The sequence below is a fragment of the Parasteatoda tepidariorum genome, chromosome 1 (assembly GCF_982258835.1).
Source record: "Parasteatoda tepidariorum strain Cologne lab strain chromosome 1, Ptep-v5.0, whole genome shotgun sequence".
Taxonomy (NCBI): domain Eukaryota; kingdom Metazoa; phylum Arthropoda; class Arachnida; order Araneae; family Theridiidae; genus Parasteatoda; species Parasteatoda tepidariorum.
Genome location: NC_141755.1, coordinates 32,220,421 through 32,243,899, shown reverse-complemented (window position 1 = coordinate 32,243,899; position 23,479 = coordinate 32,220,421). Strand labels below are relative to the sequence as shown.

General features: G+C 29.4%; 1 protein-coding gene across 2 annotated transcripts in view; it reads left to right on the top strand.

Moving 5' to 3' along the window:
* Positions 1-23,479, top strand: part of LOC107439637 (uncharacterized) — a 42,707-nt gene that overhangs the window by 9,477 nt on the left and 9,751 nt on the right. The window contains exons 1-2 of one of the 2 annotated variants that reach the window (XM_016052303.4): positions 2,186-2,358; positions 13,057-13,140. The gene's annotated coding sequence lies outside the window, so the exon portion shown is untranslated. Of the gene's footprint in view, positions 1-2,185; positions 2,359-13,056; positions 13,141-23,479 lie in introns of those variants that run through there. The other variant, XM_016052302.4, reaches the window with a different exon arrangement.

Below are 23,479 nucleotides of genomic sequence, written 5' to 3'. Positions count from 1 at the left end.
TTTTTTCCAATTTTTATTATTTTTTATAATTTTTTATTATTACACTGGCTTCCAAACAATGAAGAAAATTTCTAGGATATTAACAGGTGAAGCAACATCTTTTCAAATTGAAGAAGAATTGTCAGTAAGTGTGACCGTCCTTCTCAAGTAAGCACCAATAACATCAGTAGACGTTGAAAGAAGCTTCTCCTGGTATAAAAATTTGCTTTCAGAGAAGAGACGCTCGTTTACATTTCAAAATATTAAAAAAAAATTAATAATCCACTGTAATTCTGATATTTAGTAATATTATGAGATGGAAGTTGTTATATTCATTTAAGTTTCTATACAAAAGGAAAATGTTTTGGAGTCAATATATTTTCCTTTTTTTTGTTATTTTAGGATATAAAACATATTTTTCAAACTTTAATGAACGTAGAACAAGTATTGCATTGCTTTATATTTTTTGAAACGACTCATAATAATTTTAAAGAGTAAAACATTGTTTTAGTTCAATATTTTTCCTCCATTTAAATCATGTCATAAGGCATTTTTAGCGCAATTTTCGCATTTTAAAGGCATTTTTTGCACTTTTTAAGGGCATTTTTTGCACTTTTTAAGGGCATTTTTTGCACTTTTTAAGGGCATTAATTGAGATTTTTTAGGTAATCAAAATCCGGGCTCTAATCATTACCATACGGAACGGCAAGTTTATCAGAATTTTTTTCTGCGTGTAATCTGTGTAATAATCCCTTATCAATTTTTTTTGTACACGAATGCTTCATTATTAATTGTCGAAATTCGTGCTGAATTTTCCGTGAGTTCTTTAAATTCTTAGTTTTACATTAATGATTAAGAAAACAGTAACAATAATACATCAAGAAAAAAAAAAGAAGCTGAATACTTTGATGGCATAGAAAACTATACAAATAAGTTTTAAAAGGATATTAAATGACTGTAAGATAAAAAGCAATTCTAAGAAAATTTTTCGCTGAAAATGACGAAAACAGATTTCTATATGATGATCTATGTCAATATGAATTTTTACATAACTAATTACAGTATTGGATTAAGAGCTTTCGGGTTTCATTAAGAAGTTTACTTTTTTAGGCCGATTAGAAAAATGCTAAAAACTAGCATTTCCAAAGAAATAGGAGTTAGGACCTTTCAATTTATTAGAACAGTACTGTCGCTGACTATGTACAACATAAATATGTTGCAAGTAGAAAAAAAAACGCATCGATAATGGACTTCTAAATTAAAATAATATTCAAATGAAAATAGAACTATAAGACGACAAGAAAATATATTTTACAAAACATGCATAGTAATGAAACATTCAATGAGAAATTTTTTCTCAATGCCCATCCGATTGACATTTGTTATTCAGGTATTAGTAGGGGAGATTTGTTGGCCACTCTTCCAAGGGCACCATATTACGTAGGTGAACCAACGGTGCTCCCACAGTAAGGAGACAGATAGTACAGAATGAAAGAACATCCATGCCTTTCCGGGATTCGAACCCAGGACCTTTCTGTTATGAGTTCAGCTCCCTGACAGTCTGGTTGGTAATGAGAAAAATTATAATTTTCTTTTTCAGAATTAGTTTAAATTTTAATGTGATAGAATCTTAAATATTTAATAAAAATTGACGTTTAATATTTCAAATGGAATTTTTCTTCAGATCCGATGGATTAAGTTTTAAATAGAGAATGTATATGACTTTATTTTTCATGTGCATTATGCATTCCATTAGAGGAATAAGTCTTTTTTTCAAAAATAAAAATATCATTAGTGTTCCCTCTAAACATATATAAACCAATGAATTTTTATAGAACAATTAATCAAATAACGACGCGAAATGAAAATAAGGGTTAAGAAAAGTATGTAGGCTGACCAACTGAGCAATTAATTCTACAAGCAATCTAAATGCTGCCGGTGGCGACTTCTAACCCTCAAAATAAGATTCTCCAATCCTGACCTTGTATCACCATTTGTAGGCCAAATAACGGGGTTTATGAGCTATTTGCGTGTAAAAAATATTATATTTTTTGTTTTTAAAAAACTCCCATTGCGTTCTCGCTTCGGAAGTGGAAACTTAACACCTTTTTCTTTCGACTCGTAAACAAAACCTTGCCGTATGTTCTGAATTTGAATGCTGCTCCAAATAGTTTCCATGAATTACTCTTTCATTTCTTGTTTCAACAGAACTTAGTGGGTACTTCAAAAGCATCAGTTTATTATGCATTGTTTGCGGATTATAAAGCTAAATTTAACATCTTCTGTTAGCGAAGAGATTTTGAAAGATGCTTTTTCATCTTAAGTGAATTTAGGCTTAAGATATAAAAGTTCTTCCTGAAATTCAGTCACCGAAGACAGGTAAATAAATATTTACTTTAAAGTTAAACTGATTAAGATTATTTTTTTTGGAATAATGACATGTTTTATATTTTATATGATTGTAGATGTTATGGTGCATTAGACTATTATCAAACTTTTCAATCGTTAAATTTTGTTGTTAAAGACAGTGATGCAACTCTAGCTGATCTCTAATCAGGAAAAATGAGAGGAAGCCAGTCTTCCTTCTTGCCTCTAGGATGAATAGTACTAATTACCGTAAAAAAATTAATTTTACTTTACATTTTATTTTTTGTAGGATATCCTGTCTTAAATTGATATTGGTACTTCATTTGTTACAAAAAATAAATTCATAGCAACTGTAACTAGGAATAACTACTACGATTAAGCTAGTTCTTCAAATTTTAAAATTGCATTTGATTTGTTTTATTTTGCTAAAGGTATTTCAAATATGGTTTTTATTAAAAAGCAGTAATAAAGTTTATGATATTTTAGACAAAAATTCACCAAAAAGTTAATATTTCTTTACATTGCAAATGAAAGTGTTTATTTCACTTTTAAATTTCTTTTGCTAATTTAAAGACATTAAATGTTTAAAAAGTGAATAATAACAAATTGTGGGTTAAAATTCCGTAAAAAATATGGTTGCTATATTTTATTAACGTTCGAATATTTTGTACCTGCTAGCGAAACAAAATCCCAAAACTTTATTTAAAAATTGTTTCCCAAATGTTGGATTCGTTTTAAGTTAAGAGAGAAAAATCTAGTGACGACAAATCAAATGAATTATTTTTATTGCATTGATAGAATATTTGTTGAAGTTTTTATTTATAGAACATTTTGAATTAATCTGTAGAGCTTCCGCGTTTGACAAAATTCAAAATTTCAAAATTTGTTTAAAGATCGTCTTAGTTTCTTCTTTCCAAGAACTTATCGTTTCTTCTTTCTCTCCCCACCCCTTTCACGACAATTTGTCTTAGTTTTCTCACAATTAACTCTATTCCGAGCTTCACAAGCCTGTTCTGAACAATATTTATTGTCTTAACAATATTTCTCCAGGAAAATCTTTGAATAAAGTTCTGGATTTTAGAATTGGATCAATTCGCTATGATTTAATTGATTTAGAGAAATATTAGTGGAAATAAATGAAAACGATAAAAATTTCTCTTAATTATTTGCTGAAAAAATAATCATACAAAGGAATATTTTTCTTGTGTTGCCATATACTCTCTCATTTCATAATTTTAGGATTATTCAATCTCAGTTTTTAAAATGTCATTTTTATCTATGCTTTTAACATACGACAAATACCTACATCATAAATGGGATCTAATCAGAAATCTTTCTACATGAAACAGGGGTCTTGATTGCGAAAAAGTTTAAAAATAAATATTTGTACTATCATTCTACATCGAACAAAAATTGTAGTATCTCCAATTTTTCATAAGTAAAATAGCTAATCTCAAAGCTTTTCATTTAGTCATAAAATGATTAATTGTTATATTAATGTAAAGATTATATTACTGGATGAAAAACCTTTGGAATTCTATGACCTTTTAAATAAAATGAATCGAAAAGATAAGTTCGTAAAATTAAATTTAAGAAAGCTGTGAGTTATGGAGTACGCGATTTGCAGATAACAGTTATGTCTAGAAAACATTTTTTTCTTTGTATCATAATCGAGAAAATATTTATCGGCATTTGAAATGGATTGCATTAAGTTTATTGTTACATAAAACGTGCATAAAACTTACATAAATACTTACAGATAAAGTGATGTGTGCATTTAATAATAGCATTAACTAACATTAACTAAAGGGCTATATTAAATTTAATAAAGGATCCATTTCATGAAAATTCTAATATGCTGAATAAAACTGATAGTAGATCATTTGGAAAAACCATGTTTTGTCTTATTGACAGAAAATATTGAAGGTTGAAGGGTGAAGGTTGACAGAAGGTTGAGGTAAGACGGAATGCTAACTTGGAATTAACTTTTAAATAAATCTAAAAAAAAAATGCATTGAATTTTTTAGTATACTGGCATAAAGATGATGCCAATTAAAAATTTTGATTCCAAGTTTTTACTTCCAACTATACATACTGTTACAATACGCATGGGAACATTAATTACAATCATTAGTTCTACCTCAAATAATTAATAGCCTAAAAAACTGTAATGATACATAATCGTTTCTTTCTTCTGTAAGACAAACAAATAAAAACCAGGTTTATAATCTCAAACTATTTACTCCATAACAATCAGACGATAAAAACCAAACAACAAACGATACTTTCCCGATCGTCCTTGTCTACGCCCTGATGCAATGTTAAGGTATTTTTTTTATTCCACACATAAAATCCACTAAATGCTTGTTACGTCACGCTTCTTTTCTATTTCTTAAGCGAAGGGAGTTTCCATTAAATATTCTTTTTGTTAATTTATTTCTCTATCAAACGATTGTTTGAGAGGGAAAAAAAGGTCAACAGTGGACGGAAGCTAACGGAACTAGAACACGCGGCATCTTTTTAAAATAGAGGTCGACCTCCCCTGCGGCTGAATTTATGAAATGATGGAAAACGGATTGTGTGATGGTATCACTAGACAAATAGCACGAGATGAGGTATCATTTTAAATGATGCTGAAAGGCCTTTATTTATTTATTTTTCGAAATATCGTGTCGTCTTCGTATTCGTTTCAAATTTAGGTCGTTGAGAAAATGAGAGACAGTGTTTGCTATAGGCGAATTTATAAAATTTAAGTTATGTTTCTATTATTTTTTTGTGTGTATAGATACTCTAAATTTGAACTTCAACCTGTGTATTGACCTTCGAAAGTATGCATAGATTTGGTAAAAACGTGTTTTTTTTCTTCGATGTATAGAATATCTCTTCCATAAGAAGCATAATTTTTAAACGAACACGCTACATTAAACAATTTCCGACACATACTACAACAATAGTACATTAAACGCATTATTTATTTAAACTGTTGATCATATTATGTAAATAATTCTATTTTTGATTGTATTAGTTCTTACTCTGACATTTCTCAGTGCATGAAATTTTTAAAGTCTCAAATTAATGTTCTATACTTATATTTGATATAAAACGATTATATTTGATAAAAATAAACTTGATAAAAACATATATTTGATAAAAAGAACAATCTATAGTATATTTGATAACAAAAACAAATAACTTACATTTGATAAAAAAAACGAAGTTTGTTACATTAATTGGTATTCACTGAAATGTATGAAATGATTTTGTTTATAAACAGATTATTTGTTTGAAGCTTTGTTAATATGATGCTGCTTATTTTATTTACCTTTGTTAATGAGTTGCATCTCTATGTGAACATTTAAGACTTTTAAAGGCTCCTTTTCACTTCCTTGTTTGGAAAAGGCAACTGAGTTTTTAAATCTAGTATTGGAATAAATGAGGAGCTTCGTATATGAAGGTTTTAAGCATTTAAGATCTTTCTTGAAGAAACATCTTATATTTTAGTTTTATTTGACTATTCCACATTAGTCTTAGCAAAGTTTTTAAATTTCGCAGATATCAGTGAATGAAGGTATTAAATGACAATTTTGAGGTGTTTTTGGAGTTCCACGAGTAAATAAGCGAGAATAAGCGTATAAGCGAAATTTTCCACGAATAATTTTTTTGTAATATTTTTAATTTTTCTTTTTTAAAAAATATTAGAACGAATGGGATTTTAATATCTTACGTAGGCATTGTCTTGCCTGCAAAAATAAACAAAACAAACCCCTCACCGTTTGTGTTTACGTTTTGAACAGCTGCAGATTTTAATTTCCGAAATCAGACACAAAAATCTACTTTTTCCGAATTAACATTGTTTTTTTTTCAATTTGGAAGATAATTTAACCAGGAGAGCCGTCTAAACTTTTCACCTTTTAACGTTTATTTCACTGTTTGCTTATTTCGCCAACTAATGAAACGAGAATTTCGCTTACAATTATAAAACTTACTACTTTTCAAGATATTCCATGTAAAAAATAGCTCTTTTACTATTTAATTTACTAATGGTTGAAAAAATGTTGAATTGTAAGATATACAAATTTTTTCGCCAAGTCAATCTACGTTATTTTAAATTGTAAAATCTAAAACTTTAAACGAATCGGTTGGACAGTTCTTCGAGAATATAAGAATATTCCCCTTAATAAGAGTATGAGCTCATTTGAATGCCTGATTTCGTAACTTAAAGTATGGACTATGCTAATAAATAAGAATATTTAAGGTTAGAACCTCGAACATTTAAATTTAAGATTTTGTACGTGATAATCCGATCATTAGATCAAAAATAATTAAGGTTTTGTCTTTTCATTTTGTGCACTGTTCAAAGTATGTATTTTTAAGATCTATACATAAAAAAAAAAGAGTTCACACGTTTTAGAACTAAAAAACACAATTTCAAACTTACGATTTTAAGCTGAAACGACAAACGATTTCTTTCTACAATTGATATAATTGGGTATACTATAGCCTACGTCACAGGTTGTGTTATTCCTACTAAATTTAACCCATGAACGGCATTTTCTGCGAGCCTAACTTCAAGCCACAAATAAACAAACGAAGTGTTTGATCGTTTAAATAGCTGCTCGCCAGATTTTATTGCATTATAAAGAAAAGTAATTGATATTCGATTTTTGATTAATAATTGATTTATGTGGATAGTGGCATTTATGTGGATATTGGCATAGAATTTAGTATTGCGTCATGGTAAATGTTATTCCTACTAAGTGGAAGTAGTTGTGTTTTTTTTAATATTAAACCCAATTAGAACAAAATCTACAAGTAAAAAATTATAGTATAAAGTAGTCCGTAAAATCCAATTTCACCGTACTGTAATTTTCACATTAATATTAATTTAGAGTGATTCAGGGATTTTACTCTGAGTGCCGGTACTTTTTGCCGTTATCTGATTCGGAATTTTTTACAGTGTAATAGTACTTCGACTTTGATTAAAAGCGAAGTAACTGTCACAAAAATGGAGTTGCTGATAATAAGCCATGCTAAATTAATTAACATAATTAAACCATATTAAATAATAAGAAAAATTTATCATAAAAATAAGGAATCAAAAAAAGTAAAATTAATACTTACTGTATTAAGAAGTTGTAAGTAATTGGGAGATAAATAGCATTTTTTATTATTTTACTATGTTCATGAGAGGTGTAAAATGTTGATTTTGTAATTACTAGAACTAGTCTTATAATAAATACAGAATATAAATTTAACAAGAAATTTAATGCGGTAACTTAAAATATTCTGCAAACGTTGATAGAAGCAGTTAACACATTAATATTTTCATGCGCGAAAAAACGCTATTTTCCATATTTCCCAAGTTTGTGTACAAGTTGTTTATTAATGTTCTAAATTTTTATCAATTTTTTTTCTTATTTGTAATCAAAACCCTTGTTCGAATAAAAGTTTAGCAATTTTTTTTACCTTTCACTTTTTTCATCTTATATAACATGTAGATCAGGTTTTGCTTGAAGCGGCTGATTTTTTTCCTATCAAATAGAAAATGTAAGGTAATTCCCAAATCACCAAGGCTAATGTGACCTTAACCTCAAATGCCTAATCAAATTTCTGTTAGGTTTGGTTTATTTGAAACTGGAAAGTAAGAAAGATGCTTTTTATTAGAAAAGTAAATCTTCAAGACATGCTCAGAATGTAATTACTATTATTTCTTAAATTTTTAAGAATCACGATATTTGTTTTAAATTTTGATAGAAGAATAGTTTCTTTGATCATATTATTTGACAACATATTTTATATTCATAACAAGGGCGTTATGAATATAAAAAAAGGTTAATTTTTTTAACATCGCATTAAATCAGGTTTAAAGCTGTTCAATATTGTAAAACTGATAAAAATTAAAGAGTTAAAGATGATTTTGAAAGTCTAGAGATGGTCTTTCTTTGTTTTGTATATCAGTTGACTTCTTTAAAATATATGAATGCTATTATTAAATTTGCTATTTGTTTGCTAAAATATTCTATTTTTATATGAAATCAGATATTGCTATTAGGCATATAAGCGCAGTCACGAAATTGTGTTTTATATTAAGTAATATGCTTGTTACAAAATGCTATTATTTCTTCCACATTAATAAGTTATCAATCTGAAAAGATGATGACCTCTGATAACTCTGTATAACTTGTTGTCAGCGGTGCTTAGAAGTTCTATACATTACTGAATTTCAAGAACATCTATTTAATATGGAATTCAATCCACTTAAGTCCCAAATCCACTACTACCGCTATCTACCTCGCCATTTTAAGTTTTAAAATCGGGTACATAACATCCAATTTACTACAGTATGTAGAAGTAAAAAATTATACGAAGTTTCTATCCGTATGACTTGGCCTTTGACACGCAAATGAAAACGATAACTTTTCTTAAAATTTGTTTTTCATTTTTCTTCCAGTATAATTTTAATTTTTAACTTCTTTCTAAATTCCAACTGGAAGGATTTTTAAAGCTCCAAAAAGCCTTGTGTTTCGTTCTAACACCATTAAGGTGCCATTTAGGATTTGATGAAATAAAATAATTATCACTAAGAATGGTTGCATAGTGTCTGATATTAAGAATTACTCTAAAATACCCTTACACCAATTGAACGAATTTCATGATAAAACGAAAACATTAGCTATCCATACAAAACTATCAAACACCCACTATGTTATTATATAGAAATTTTACAGAGCAGAACGCATTTATCTTAGTATGTAATTTTACAAAAAAGTCGTTTTTCCATTTCTTCTATTGCTGCTGTTGAATAAAATATTATCGAATGTTAAATGGAGCTTGCGTTACGGTCGTTTTAGTCTTGAAAATGAATTCAGACAAAAACTCAGAATATGGGGTTTTTCTTTCCAAAAGAATTAATAAATGCTTGAGAACAGAATATCGACCGTCATTAACCGTTCCTTGCAACATTTAGTTTCAAAAACATTCTTTATGCATTAATGGAATAATGCTAACTTTTTTTTATGTTTGTTCAAATGTGCTAGATTATTTACTTAGTGTAGTTCCATTGATATTTTGTATTCTTTCATATTTTAAGGTGATTAGCTTGTTTTATAAATTCAGGATATTTTAGGCTTGGGGGGGGGGAGCGTGATGAGATGTAATGAGAGAACCCAATCTAAACTGCAAATTATGAAGAAAAATTGCATCAATGAATTTGACCAATGTTATGAGAAGGAACTGCGGTGGCTCAAGGAATAGAGCGCTCGCCTCCCAATTTGATGACCCGGGTTCGAATCCCAGGGATGGCTGGTCTATACGATATCCGCATCTGGCTCGCACCGACCACAGTGCTAGCCTAAAATATCCTCAGTGGTAGACGGATCATGGGTTAGAGTCCCCTTGATGTCTGGCTAACCATGGGAGATTTTCGTGGTTTTCCTCTCCATGTAACACAGATGTGGGTTTGTTCCCTCAAAAAGTCCTACACGAAGTCAAATTTCTCCCAATACTTGATTCAGGAGTTCCCTTGTCTTCCGGGTTCAAAATTGCACGGTTATAGAGATGAACATTGGCAGTCGTGAACTCAAAATTGGTTCAGCTGTTCAACGACATTTATTAAAGAAATAAAATGTTGTGAGTAGGTATTTCAGCAGTGAATTCTATATAATAGGAAAGAAAACCGTTCACTATCCGATTTAAATAAATCTTTTTTTTTGTTAAATCTGCAACTAATTTTTTATTCTATGAATCAAGTTTCAAGAACACGCTTCATGCATTGATGAAATGTTACCCCCTTTTTCTTTTACCCGAATGCTCTTGACATTGTACATAGTGTAGTTTAATAAATATTTTAATAAATATTATATAATTCTTTTTAAGATGATTTAAAAGGTATGAAAATATTTATAATGCAGCTAGAGTAAAGTCTAAATTTTAGAATCGTTGGAGTTAAAAATCGCACTGTTAATTGGTTTTTAAAGAAACCTATAAACATCACACTTTTGATATCATTTTCATCGTTGATTGGCGATATATCGAAAAAAAGATTCATCAATAAAATAGGTTAAGCATTTTTCCTTCCCTCCTTTTTAATGAAGTTCCTTGTCTCATAGAAGAGCAATTTGAAAGTTATCCATCTATCCTCATACACAATGCTGTTTAACCGGTAAGTAAGCTTCATCACTGAATAAAATCAACGGAAAGCCTTGGCTGTTTCATTGGCGCCAAAAGGAATGTTTCTGTAATTTCCTAGCTTATTTTCTTATTGTCAACGGTAAAAGTCTATGAAATGACCTCAAAGAGTTTTCCTGCCTCAGAGAAAGCTTGTGAAATGTGGGTTAATAAAAGAGAAAGACGAGTTTCTTTTTGAATAGAGTTGTCCTTTAAATTACCGGCTTCGGAGAAATTTAGAATAAATTCCAATTCCATAAGAAGAAGTTTCTAATTATTTGGACCAAAGCTTTTTCTTAATCTTTTTATATTTTTTTGTTGCTTCTTTAGGCAGTTTAAATTTAATTAGGATCCTATTAATTATGAGGAAATATTTTTTAAAATTATGCGATAAAAAGCGGCATGCTTCTAAAATTTTGCATTTAGGTTGAGGATGACCTAGAAAACAACTGATACAGACGGGAAAAAACTCAATTTAAAAAAAAGTACATGTTTAGTTTCCTTCAATTGTTTTAATTGCAATTTTCTAATTATTACAATGAACACTAAAGCTAATTTGGGTTACATCCATATTCAACATGACAGCAATTAATAATGCTCATTAATGTGTTCAGAAGCTGAACATTCCATCAAAATTTGTCGTCTTTTTGGTAAAAATTAGGTCAGAACAGACCCTTTTATAGTCTAATGCAGCCGTTCCCAACTTTTTTCGGCTATGGAATCCTAAATAGTCGATCTTCTTTCATCGGAATCCAGATAATCATTAGCAATAAGGAGCAAATTAATTAAAGAATAGCAACCAAATATTTTACAAACATTTAATACAAATCCAATCATTTTCAATTTTTTCAATTTTTTTTTGCTTTCAATTAAGGTTTTCAGACGAAACAAAAACTTTTTATGAGTTGGAGAGTGGTTATTAGGAAAGCATATTTCTTTACTGTTGACTTTCATAAAAATAACCAAAATATTAAATCAATAATTTGCTGATTGTATTCAAAGCTCGTAATCCTAGGAGCCCTTGTGACCCGGCGACGAAGCCCTAAGGTTCCGCAGAACTCCTTAATCTAGTAAGTGAAGACAATTTGCTGAAAAAATCAAACCATGCCGATATTCAGCAAATATGCGGACAAATGGGAATTATACGGTTTTTCGCCACTTCTGCATCTCTGCACAGTTCATAGGATCCTAAATGTAATTGTTAATCAGAAATACTGTGGAATGCAAGGAATGTTCAAGTTTTAAGACACAGTTTGAAAATATCTTTTAATCTAGGCAAAATAAGCGGCTTATAGTAAATATTTAAATAATTGATATTTATTTAAGCTGTTATAGCAATATCAGTTGTTATAGTAATATTGTATTATTGTTATAATATAGTTATACAATATTATATTGATCTGTTATTATAATATCATTGTGCTATTGCAATATCCGTTTTCCTGATAAGAAATGATCATGTATTTTAGTTTCTTGGAGCTTATTTGTAAAGCATCAGGGTAGAAGTTAAAATTTAAATAAATGATTTTGGGAAGTTTGCAGGATTTGCAATCTGAGTTCCAGTCTTGAACGTCCTGATCGGACATCACAATGATTTTCTTTCCTCCTTGTTCAGAATTTCTATATTCAGTAACCAATTGATACTTTTAACTTTTTTTATTCATGGCAATATATTTTATTGAAATTAAATACTAAATTTGTTTTCGAATTGAGTTTTTCTAAATGAAATTTTTAATTAACAACCTAGTCCTTAAGAATTTATCATAAGATGATGAATAAGATTTGAAGGAAGCCAATTCTGTGGAAGTTATATTATTCACATTATTGCTTAATCTTACGGATGTTCTAAAAGAAGAAAGAAAACGGTGTGATTATTTTATGCACTTATATTATTCTCAATGGTAATGACGTACTGAAAAAAAGTTTATAGTCTAAACCTTCAGAATATGATAAAATTTACAGTGTTTCTGGCTCTACGGGAACACAAAAATGATCGACAGTTTTTACGGAAACGCTTTGGTAATGATTTTGGTAAAATGAACAATAAAACATGGTTTTATAATATATGTAATGAAATTTGGTAATTTTACCATGATACCTTAAGGCATGGCATAAAAACCATCTATTCGGTTAAATTTACTTTTCAGTTTTGTATTTTTTGCTAAATAAGTAGATATAAGATCTAAAATTTTTGAAACAAGAATTTCTGACAAACCATTACCATATGAAGGGAAAAAAATTATCAATTGAATAGGTTAAATGCTGTATATTTTGGTTTTATAAACCATGATTATGCCTTTTTTTTACCAGAGATGTCACTATCTTACATTTACCAGATTTTTGTGAATTATAAGTACCAGATTTTATTTATAGTCTAGTAATTTCACCGTGTTATAATAAATTTTTTTTCATTGTTTATGAAGTATATGTATTCTACTTTTTATTTTACTTAGGAGAAAAATGAATAAACTTATGTTATATATCTTAAACAAGTGAATGTTTTGATATTTTTCTTCATTAATCATTATTACATTTTGTTTTCAGGAGAAATTTAGAAATGATCTGAAAACTTCTTTCTTACTGAACTATTGACAACCATGCATGGAATTATAAGAATTTAAATATAAAGTAAGCTATTTTGTATATGCTTTGAACAAATCTTTTACATATTTATCGCTTTTTTCAATATATGCTATATAATGAAATATAGCCACACATTTTACTGAGCAAAAAAAAGGAAGAAAAAAAGGGGGTGGGGCGGGGGAGTATACTTTCCCATACAAATCTTTAGCTTTTCTAAGAGAAGCTTTAATAATATTATTTGTTTATTATTCAGAACTTAAAACTAATTAATTTAGCTGTTGAAATAGGGGATACATATTATTAGTTTATAAGACAACTTTGGACTGGTATTTAATGAATTATTTTTCATAAGCTATATTGGCAAGCCAAATTATATTCTTCATAATATTTTCGTCATTATTTAATTTTTAATCTCACCGAATCCCTTACTCGATAAATGTATGGCTTATTTTTTAGTCAATATTAACTCAAGGTTATACAACCGAATATCAAAATCTATTTTCAATTTTTCTTTTTTAAAAATTATTTTCATTTTAACATAATTCTTTAATGGGTTGCTTTAATTTTAACGAACTTTTTGGGATTCATTTTTTGTGCCAAATTTTATGTATATGAACGTTAGACATCGTGGCTTGACTTTTAGCAAAATGCATGTTCGATAAGGCATCAATAATGGATCACGCTGTATAATCCGACCTAAGCTTAACGCTGTTTTTCGAAGCTCTGTCACCAAGGAAAAAGAGGTTTAAGTGTCTTACACTTGAAGCAATGCGATAATTTTAAATTATATATATAATCTTGCCGTGAATCTAAGCTTTAGACCAGACATATAACTCAAATATCTTAAATGTTATTAAACTTTTTTAAAAATTGCTAATCTGGTGACATTTTCCCACCTGGATGAAAATTATCAAAATCACCGCCGTATTCTTAGTTTTTGCAAATTTTTATGAGCCCAGGTACTGCAGCCTTGGAGTAAGTTTTTGAGTATTAAGAAATTTGACCACAAACGCTTTTCTTTTTTACAAAACTGTGGTTTTTCCCCATATGGACGCTGCACCATTTTCAAAATAAACGTAAAGCACGCTGGTTTTTGATAGACTAAACTTGACCTAACAGCCATATGTAACAGTTGCAAACTCACAGCTGTTATAAGAACAGCATATTATTCGCGAAAAAGCATCATTTCATATAACGACGGAGCCTTTGAAAAACAACCTTTATAGTTTATTTTGTAACTGGTTTTTGATTAAGCAGGGAATTCTTAAAATTCGTGGCCTGTTTCAATAAATCTCTGTTTCTATTAATTTTATCACTCAAGTTTATACAAAATATAACAGTGGATCTTAAAAATAATTTCGTTTTTCAAGTGGGCCTTAATGAAAATCTGGTTTCATTAAAATAAATGATTATACAATACTGTTATTATAACAGTAAATGATTTATTCGAATTTAGATGTAATTGTTCATGCTTTCAACATACACCGAAGAGCCATTACATTATGACCACCCTGCTAATAACATGTAGAACCACCTTTAGCCCTCAAAACTGCTAGCACCCACCGTGGCATTGATTCCACAAGGTGCTGATAGGTACTCTGAGGTATTTGGTACCAAGCGCTCACCAACTGGTCCTGCAATTCCCTCACATTGCGAGGGGGAAGCGTGGCAGCACGAATTTGGTTTTCCAAGTAGGACCACAAATGTTCTATTGGATTAAGGTCAGGTGAATTTGAGGGCCAAGACATGACTTGAAAGTCACTGGAATGTTCCTCGAACCAATCCATGACGATTCGACCCTTATGACATGGTGCATTATCCTGTTGGTAAACACCCTCCCCCGAGGAAAAACTGTTGCCATGAATGGGTGAACCTGGTCCGCAACTATGTTCAAGTAGCTTACAGACGTCATGGATTGTTCTATGAGGATTATGGGTCCTAATGTGCCCCATGAAAACATTGTTCCTGGGCGTGAAATTATGAAAACCTGGGCGAGCCCATTGTTACAGATGGAGGGTGGTCATAATGCAATGGCTCTTCGGTGTATACTTGATAGTTATGGTATAATTGTAGTTTTCTTTGTTGCTCAGATGATAATTAGTAAAGTAAACTAGTATGGTTTAAGAGAGCCTAAATCAAAAAATTATTTCTAAAATCATAACTGTATTTTTATTACTTTATGACATAATGAGATTAATTATCTTTTCAATGGAGGTAAAAATTTATGTGTTTTTCTCATTGAGAACTAAACAACGGGTGTGAGCCCACAAATTTGGTTTCACAACGCAAAATTTCTGGCATTGGTTTATTCCTTCATCTTGAATTTCAAATGATCTTAAAACTTTGAAGGCTCTTTTTTCTGTAATTATTTTTTCATATTTTTTTTTCTTCAAAATTTAAAATATATTCCTTATAAAACATAAATGTGAAGATTGCAAAATTTATATTTAGTTATTTTGGTTACATTTGTTCTTAAGAAACTAATGAAACAATTATAGGTTTTATTTCGTAAATGTGAAATATAATAAAAATGTTTGAATTTAGAATTTTTTACAAAAAATTTAAACGCTAATAACCAAAGAGCCAAATTAAAGCATGGACATTTTTATTTAAAAGAAATGAAATTTTTTTAAATCTAAGTTAAAAATATATGGAGGCTTAGGTACTGCTTTACATTAATCTTTTTAGTCTGCGCGTGCGTATTCCATTCTTGAGGAAAATGATATTCCCAAATGTCTTATATTCAGTTAAATATTTCGCTTAGTTTTCTTATTTTCATAACAACAAAAATTTTTGAGTAATTTTTATTTTATTTTAAAGCAGCGGTAATTATGCTGTGATGCAATTACCAAAACACAAGAATTTTCATAATCTTTTCATAAGAAAGATTTCGAAATTCAAGGAGTTGCATTATTTAATATAAATAACCAATTATAAGAGAAAATTAAAACAACTTCCCCAAATGTATATATCAGAATAAAGGATTTGTTTATGAAAAGTTTGTCGACGGAAAAATGTTGTTCCTTCTTTAACAAACAAAACTTAATTGGAATTCTTTATTTTTTTTTTTTAAAAAATTAACAAATTCAAGCCATTGGCCTAATTTCAGTAACGTTTTGTTCTGTTGCTTTTGAATCTACTTTTTCTATCGTAGTACGTACCCTTTTTCCAATTTAAAATTTTTTTTCTGAAAATTTTATAAATAATTTTTATCTCATAATTCTTTTACGACATGCTAGCTCATCGTACTGGGTGAGAAAAAGTAAGGAACCAATATATAAATACTGAGCATCCCTACCGAAATCCTACCCAGAACTGAAATACTTATACCAATGCAATTAAAAAAGATAAAATAATTCCATTTTCTAAATTTATTGTTATGCTAGGGGGCTAAGCCCCCTGTTCGCTGACGCTCACCAACCTCGATGATTGCTTCGCAATAATTGCTGTTTCTTGGCAGAAAACAGTTGAAATTACTCAACTAAAAATATATGTTCGAAAAAGAACGCTTGTGCCTCTCCTTCCCACTTCTAAATATTTCCCTTACGATCAAGATCTATAAGTGAACATAAATCATTTTTTTAAGTAATCATTTTTTGATATAACATTTAAAATTAAAAGTGTATTGTTATAACAAAATTGGTGAGTTCACAACTGTAATTTAATATTTTTGTTCACCAAACGGACGGTTGTATTTTAAATACAATTTTCGCCTTCATCACTTCGTTTTTTGAAAGCTCTTAAAGGTACTTTTTCCATTGGGTGTTCGTAAAAAGTGCTTAATTTTCTCTTTTCCAAATTGTGATTTTTCCTTCAACATGTTGATTTTCGCTACGAATTATGCAGAAAGACCATGTTCCCATTGTTTCAACGTTTTCACAATTAATTCACCCCCAATCTATTTCGGTGCATCGTCAGACCGTAGCTTATGAAAACGCCATTCGATTTACATGATTCAAAAATTTTGACTATTGTCAAAAACAAAATAATTTTTTTGACATGACTGTTAAAACCAGATAAAACCGTCAATTGTCAAAAACTTTCCAACCCTGCCTAATAATGATATTCTTTTAAAGTGCTTAAAAATATTATTAGAGTGCTTGAAAAGTGCTTAAAAGGTGCTTATTTTTCGTTGAATAATTTGGCTGCGCACCCTGTAAAAGGAACACTTGTGCCTCCACTTCCCACGTTCAAATATTTCCTTTATAAAGCTATCAAGATCTATAAGTGAACATAAATCATTTTTTTAAGTAATCATTTTTTGATATAACATTTAAAATTAAAAGTGTATTGTTATAACAAAATTGGTGAGTTCACAACTGTAATTTAATATTTTTGTTCACCAAACGGATGGTTGTATTTTAAATACAATTTTCGCCTTCATCACTTCGTTTTTTGAAAGCTCTTAAAGGTGCTTTTTCCATTGGGTGTTCGTAAAAAGTGCTTAATTTTCTCTTTTCCAAATTGTGATTTTTCCTTCAACATGTTGATTTTCGCTACGAATTATGCAGAAAGACCATGTTCCCATTGTTTCAACGTTTTCACAATTAATTCACCCCCAATCTATTTCGGTGCATCGTCAGACCGTAGCTTATGAAAACGCCATTCGATTTACATGATTCAAAAATTTTGACTATTGTCAGAAACAAAATAATTTTTTTGACATGACTGTTAAAACCAGATAAAACCGTCAATTGTCAAAAACTTTCCAACCCTGCCTAATAATGATATTCTTTTAAAGTGCTTAAAAATATTATTAGAGTGCTTGAAAAGTGCTTAAAAGGTGCTTATTTTTCGTTGAATAATTTGGCTGCGCACCCTGTAAAAGGAACACTTGTGCCTCCACTTCCCACGTTCAAATATTTCCTTTATAAAGCTATCAAGATCTATAAGTGAACATAAATCATTTTTTTAAGTAATCATTTTTTGATATAACATTTAAAATTAAAAGTGTATTGTTATAACAAAATTGGTGAGTTCACAACTGTAATTTAATATTTTTGTTCACCAAACGGATGGTTGTATTTTAAATACAATTTTCGCCTTCATCACTTCGTTTTTTGAAAGCTCTTAAAGGTGCTTTTTCCATTGGGTGTTCGTAAAAAGTGCTTAATTTTCTCTTTTCCAAATTGTGATTTTTCCTTCAACATGTTGATTTTCGCTACGAATTATGCAGAAAGACCATGTTCCCATTGTTTCAACGTTTTCACAATTAATTCACCCCCAATCTATTTCGGTGCATCGTCAGACCGTAGCTTATGAAAACGCCATTCGATTTACATGATTCAAAAATTTTGACTATTGTCAGAAACAAAATAATTTTTTTGACATGACTGTTAAAACCAGATAAAACCGTCAATTGTCAAAAACTTTCCAACCCTGCCTAATAATGATATTCTTTTAAAGTGCTTAAAAATATTATTAGAGTGCTTGAAAAGTGCTTAAAAGGTGCTTATTTTTCGTTGAATAATTTGGCTGCGCACCCTGTAAAAGGAACACTTGTGCCTCCACTTCCCACGTTCAAATATTTCCTTTATAAAGCTATCAAGATCTATAAGTGAACATAAATCATTTTTTTAAGTAATCATTTTTTGATATAACATTTAAAATTAAAAGTGTATTGTTATAACAAAATTGGTGAGTTCACAACTGTAATTTAATATTTTTGTTCACCAAACGGATGGTTGTATTTTAAATACAATTTTCGCCTTCATCACTTCGTTTTTTGAAAGCTCTTAAAGGTGCTTTTTCCATTGGGTGTTCGTAAAAAGTGCTTAATTTTCTCTTTTCCAAATTGTGATTTTTCCTTCAACATGTTGATTTTCGCTACGAATTATGCAGAAAGACCATGTTCCCATTGTTTCAACGTTTTCACAATTAATTCACCCCCAATCTATTTCGGTGCATCGTCAGACCGTAGCTCATGAAAACGCCATTCGATTTACATGATTCAAAAATTTTGACTATTGTCAGAAACAAAATAATTTTTTTGACATGACTGTTAAAACCAGATAAAACCGTCAATTGTCAAAAACTTTCCAACCCTGCCTAATAATGATATTCTTTTAAAGTGCTTAAAAATATTATTAGAGTGCTTGAAAAGTGCTTAAAAGGTGCTTATTTTTCGTTGAATAATTTGGCTGCGCACCCTGTAAAAGGAACACTTGTGCCTCCACTTCCCACGTTCAAATATTTCCTTTATAAAGCTATCAAGATCTATAAGTGAACATAAATCATTTTTTTAAGTAATCATTTTTTGATATAACATTTAAGGCGACTGCCTGGGTACGATGAAATTTTTTTTAAAAATTAATTTTTTTTCTGAAACATATGCGTTATTGGTTCATGTGTGACATAAAATGATATAAACAAGGAGAAATATTTTTGAATATCGCATAGTTTTTAAAATATTTGAAAAATTAAGCCTAAAATGAGCGAAATTTAGAGCTTACGCCAGACACCATGCACTTAATTTAAATGAATAAAATACAATTTCTTTTTCTGTACAGATTATTTTGACCCTTATCTGTGTTCTGAACTAAAGGTTTATGAAAATTTTAAAAATTACCCAAATTAAGTGCTAAAATCTAGAAAAACAGCAATTTTTTCTTTTTTTTTCAATAGTTTTTTATGTTTATATACATGTAACATGACCAAATATTTAAATTGAAACTTAGTTTTAGTTCAAAACACAGTATATATAGTTTATAACATTGTTACCAAATTTCATAAGAAAATTTCCATTAGTTTTGGAGTATGAGTGTCTGGCGTGAATCAAAATATTGAAAAATACAGTTTTTCAGAAAACGCTTTTAAAGATTTACTTAAACAAAAATAGTTACATAGACTTATTCAACTAGGTTTAATTTAATAATATTTGTAGTTCAGCCCATTATGTAGCTCTTGATTTTTACAGTTTGCATTTTAATTCATTATCTTTTTTTTTATAACCAATTTTCTATTGAGCGACAAACAGTAACTCGAGTCCGCGATTTTCTTTTTTTCAAAATGTTTGTTATATATGCAATAATTCACAGCAAATTACCACCAAACTCCTTCTAAAACAGTTTTAGGTTGTTAGAATCAATTGGCAAACAATACCTAAGTCATTTTAGAATGTAGTATAGTTAAATATTTATATATTTTCATAAAACAGGCAAAAATGACGCGTTAATTTTCGCTGTATTTTGTATACACAACTACATGATTAAAAATATTAACTTCATACTACACACTAATATTATTTTTAACTTTATTTCAAACAAAAACTGTATTATTTTAAAATAAACATTATAAGATATGCCTTTCTTATGAAAACACAAAATTTTACAGTACATAATTTTGAAAAAAGATTTACTATGTTAGCATATTTGTTTACTATAACTAAAAAGTGAAATAAAAGTACTTAAATAACAACTAAAACTACCGTCAATTTAATATTAAAGCTTTTTTTAATAAGATCGTGGCAAATTTGAACGCTGAATAAATCATAGCAAACAGAAAATATAAATATCAAAATTGATGCCATTCAATTTCACTTCCTTTAAAAAGTTTATACATAATTTGTTGCCAGATGCGTTTAATTAATATTATATATATAAAAAAAAATATTAATATTTTTAATAGCGTTTCAAGCAAAAAAAAATTCTTATTGGCTCAAAACTACATTGTTTACAATTAATTTTGACGTTTTCAGTGCACTTCCGGTGTTTCGGAATCTCACTTCCGGTTTCAAAATCAGCTATAACTTTGCTTCTAATTATCGAAATTTTGAAAACAAAGCATTTTTAGAATCCTAAGAGTTCATTCTTTTCAAACATGCAAAAAACAGAAATTCGAATTATTTGATGAAATCGGTCATTTTAAGGCAGGCAGATACCTTAAAATTAAAAGTGTATTGTTATAACAAAATTGGTGAGTTCACAACTGTAATTTAATATTTTTGTTCACCAAACGGATGGTTGTATTTTAAATACAATTTTCGCCTTCATCACTTCGTTTTTTGAAAGCTCTTAAAGGTGCTTTTTCCATTGGGTGTTCGTAAAAAGTGCTTAATTTTCTCTTTTCCAAATTGTGATTTTTCCTTCAACATGTTGATTTTCGCTACGAATTATGCAGAAAGACCATGTTCCCATTGTTTCAACGTTTTCACAATTAATTCACCCCCAATCTATTTCGGTGCATCGTCAGACCGTAGCTCATGAAAACGCCATTCGATTTACATGATTCAAAAATTTTGACTATTGTCAGAAACAAAATAATTTTTTTGACATGACTGTTAAAACCAGATAAAACCGTCAATTGTCAAAAACTTTCCAACCCTGCCTAATAATGATATTCTTTTAAAGTGCTTAAAAATATTATTAGAGTGCTTGAAAAGTGCTTAAAAGGTGCTTATTTTTCGTTGAATAATTTGGCTGCGCACCCTGTAAAAGGAACACTTGTGCCTCCACTTCCCACGTTCAAATATTTCCTTTATAAAGCTATCAAGATCTATAAGTGAACATAAATCATTTTTTTAAGTAATCATTTTTTAATATAACATTTAAAATTAAAAGTGTATTGTTATAACAAAATTGGTGAGTTCACAACTGTAATTTAATATTTTTGTTCACCAAACGGATGGTTGTATTTTAAATACAATTTTCGCCTTCATCACTTCGTTTTTTGAAAGCTCTTAAAGGTGCTTTTTCCATTGGGTGTTCGTAAAAAGTGCTTAATTTTCTCTTTTCCAAATTGTGATTTTTCCTTCAACATGTTGATTTTCGCTACGAATTATGCAGAAAGACCATGTTCCCATTGTTTCAACGTTTTCACAATTAATTCACCCCCAATCTATTTCGGTGCATCGTCAGACCGTAGCTCATGAAAACGCCATTCGATTTACATGATTCAAAAATTTTGACTATTGTCAGAAACAAAATAATTTTTTTGACATGACTGTTAAAACCAGATAAAACCGTCAATTGTCAAAAACTTTCCAACCCTGCCTAATAATGATATTCTTTTAAAGTGCTTAAAAATATTATTAGAGTGCTTGAAAAGTGCTTAAAAGGTGCTTATTTTTCGTTGAATAATTTGGCTGCGCACCCTGTAAAAGGAACACTTGTGCCTCCACTTCCCACGTTCAAATATTTCCTTTATAAAGCTATCAAGATCTATAAGTGAACATAAATCATTTTTTTAAGTAATCATTTTTTAATATAACATTTAAAATTAAAAGTGTATTGTTATAACAAAATTGGTGAGTTCACAACTGTAATTTAATATTTTTGTTCACCAAACGGATGGTTGTATTTTAAATACAATTTTCGCCTTCATCACTTCGTTTTTTGAAAGCTCTTAAAGGTGCTTTTTCCATTGGGTGTTCGTAAAAAGTGCTTAATTTTCTCTTTTCCAAATTGTGATTTTTCCTTCAACATGTTGATTTTCGCTACGAATTATGCAGAAAGACCATGTTCCCATTGTTTCAACGTTTTCACAATTAATTCACCCCCAATCTATTTCGGTGCATCGTCAGACCGTAGCTCATGAAAACGCCATTCGATTTACATGATTCAAAAATTTTGACTATTGTCAGAAACAAAATAATTTTTTTGACATGACTGTTAAAACCAGATAAAACCGTCAATTGTCAAAAACTTTCCAACCCTGCCTAATAATGATATTCTTTTAAAGTGCTTAAAAATATTATTAGAGTGCTTGAAAAGTGCTTAAAAGGTGCTTATTTTTCGTTGAATAATTTGGCTGCGCACCCTGTAAAAGGAACACTTGTGCCTCCACTTCCCACGTTCAAATATTTCCTTTATAAAGCTATCAAGATCTATAAGTGAACATAAATCATTTTTTTAAGTAATCATTTTTTGATATAACATTTAAAATTAAAAGTGTATTGTTATAACAAAATTGGTGAGTTCACAACTGTAATTTAATATTTTTGTTCACCAAACGGACGGTTGTATTTTAAATACAATTTTCGCCTTCACTTTGTGCACGAAGCTGAAAGTTAAGTTCTAAATCATTTAACGAATCTCTTTAACCATAATTCATAATAGTGTATTAATGTATTTTGCACCAAAAAATAATAATTGTAAAATGGTTTTTAAGATCAGACACCGATTTCAATAACTTTTTCTAAAAATGTAACGCAGAATTACATAATAATAATAATAATAATAAAAACAATCCTCCTAAACTCTTAATTTAGAAATCAAACAATATCAAAAACGTAATAAAAACAGTAAAATTGGTTCAATCGTAAGAGTAAATAGAAAATTTTGACCTTTAAGTTAGGAAAACAAAACTATTTATGGGAGAACTTTATGACTTATGTCAATTTTATGCTCATGACAACCAAATGAATGTGAAAATTAATGTGTGAAAA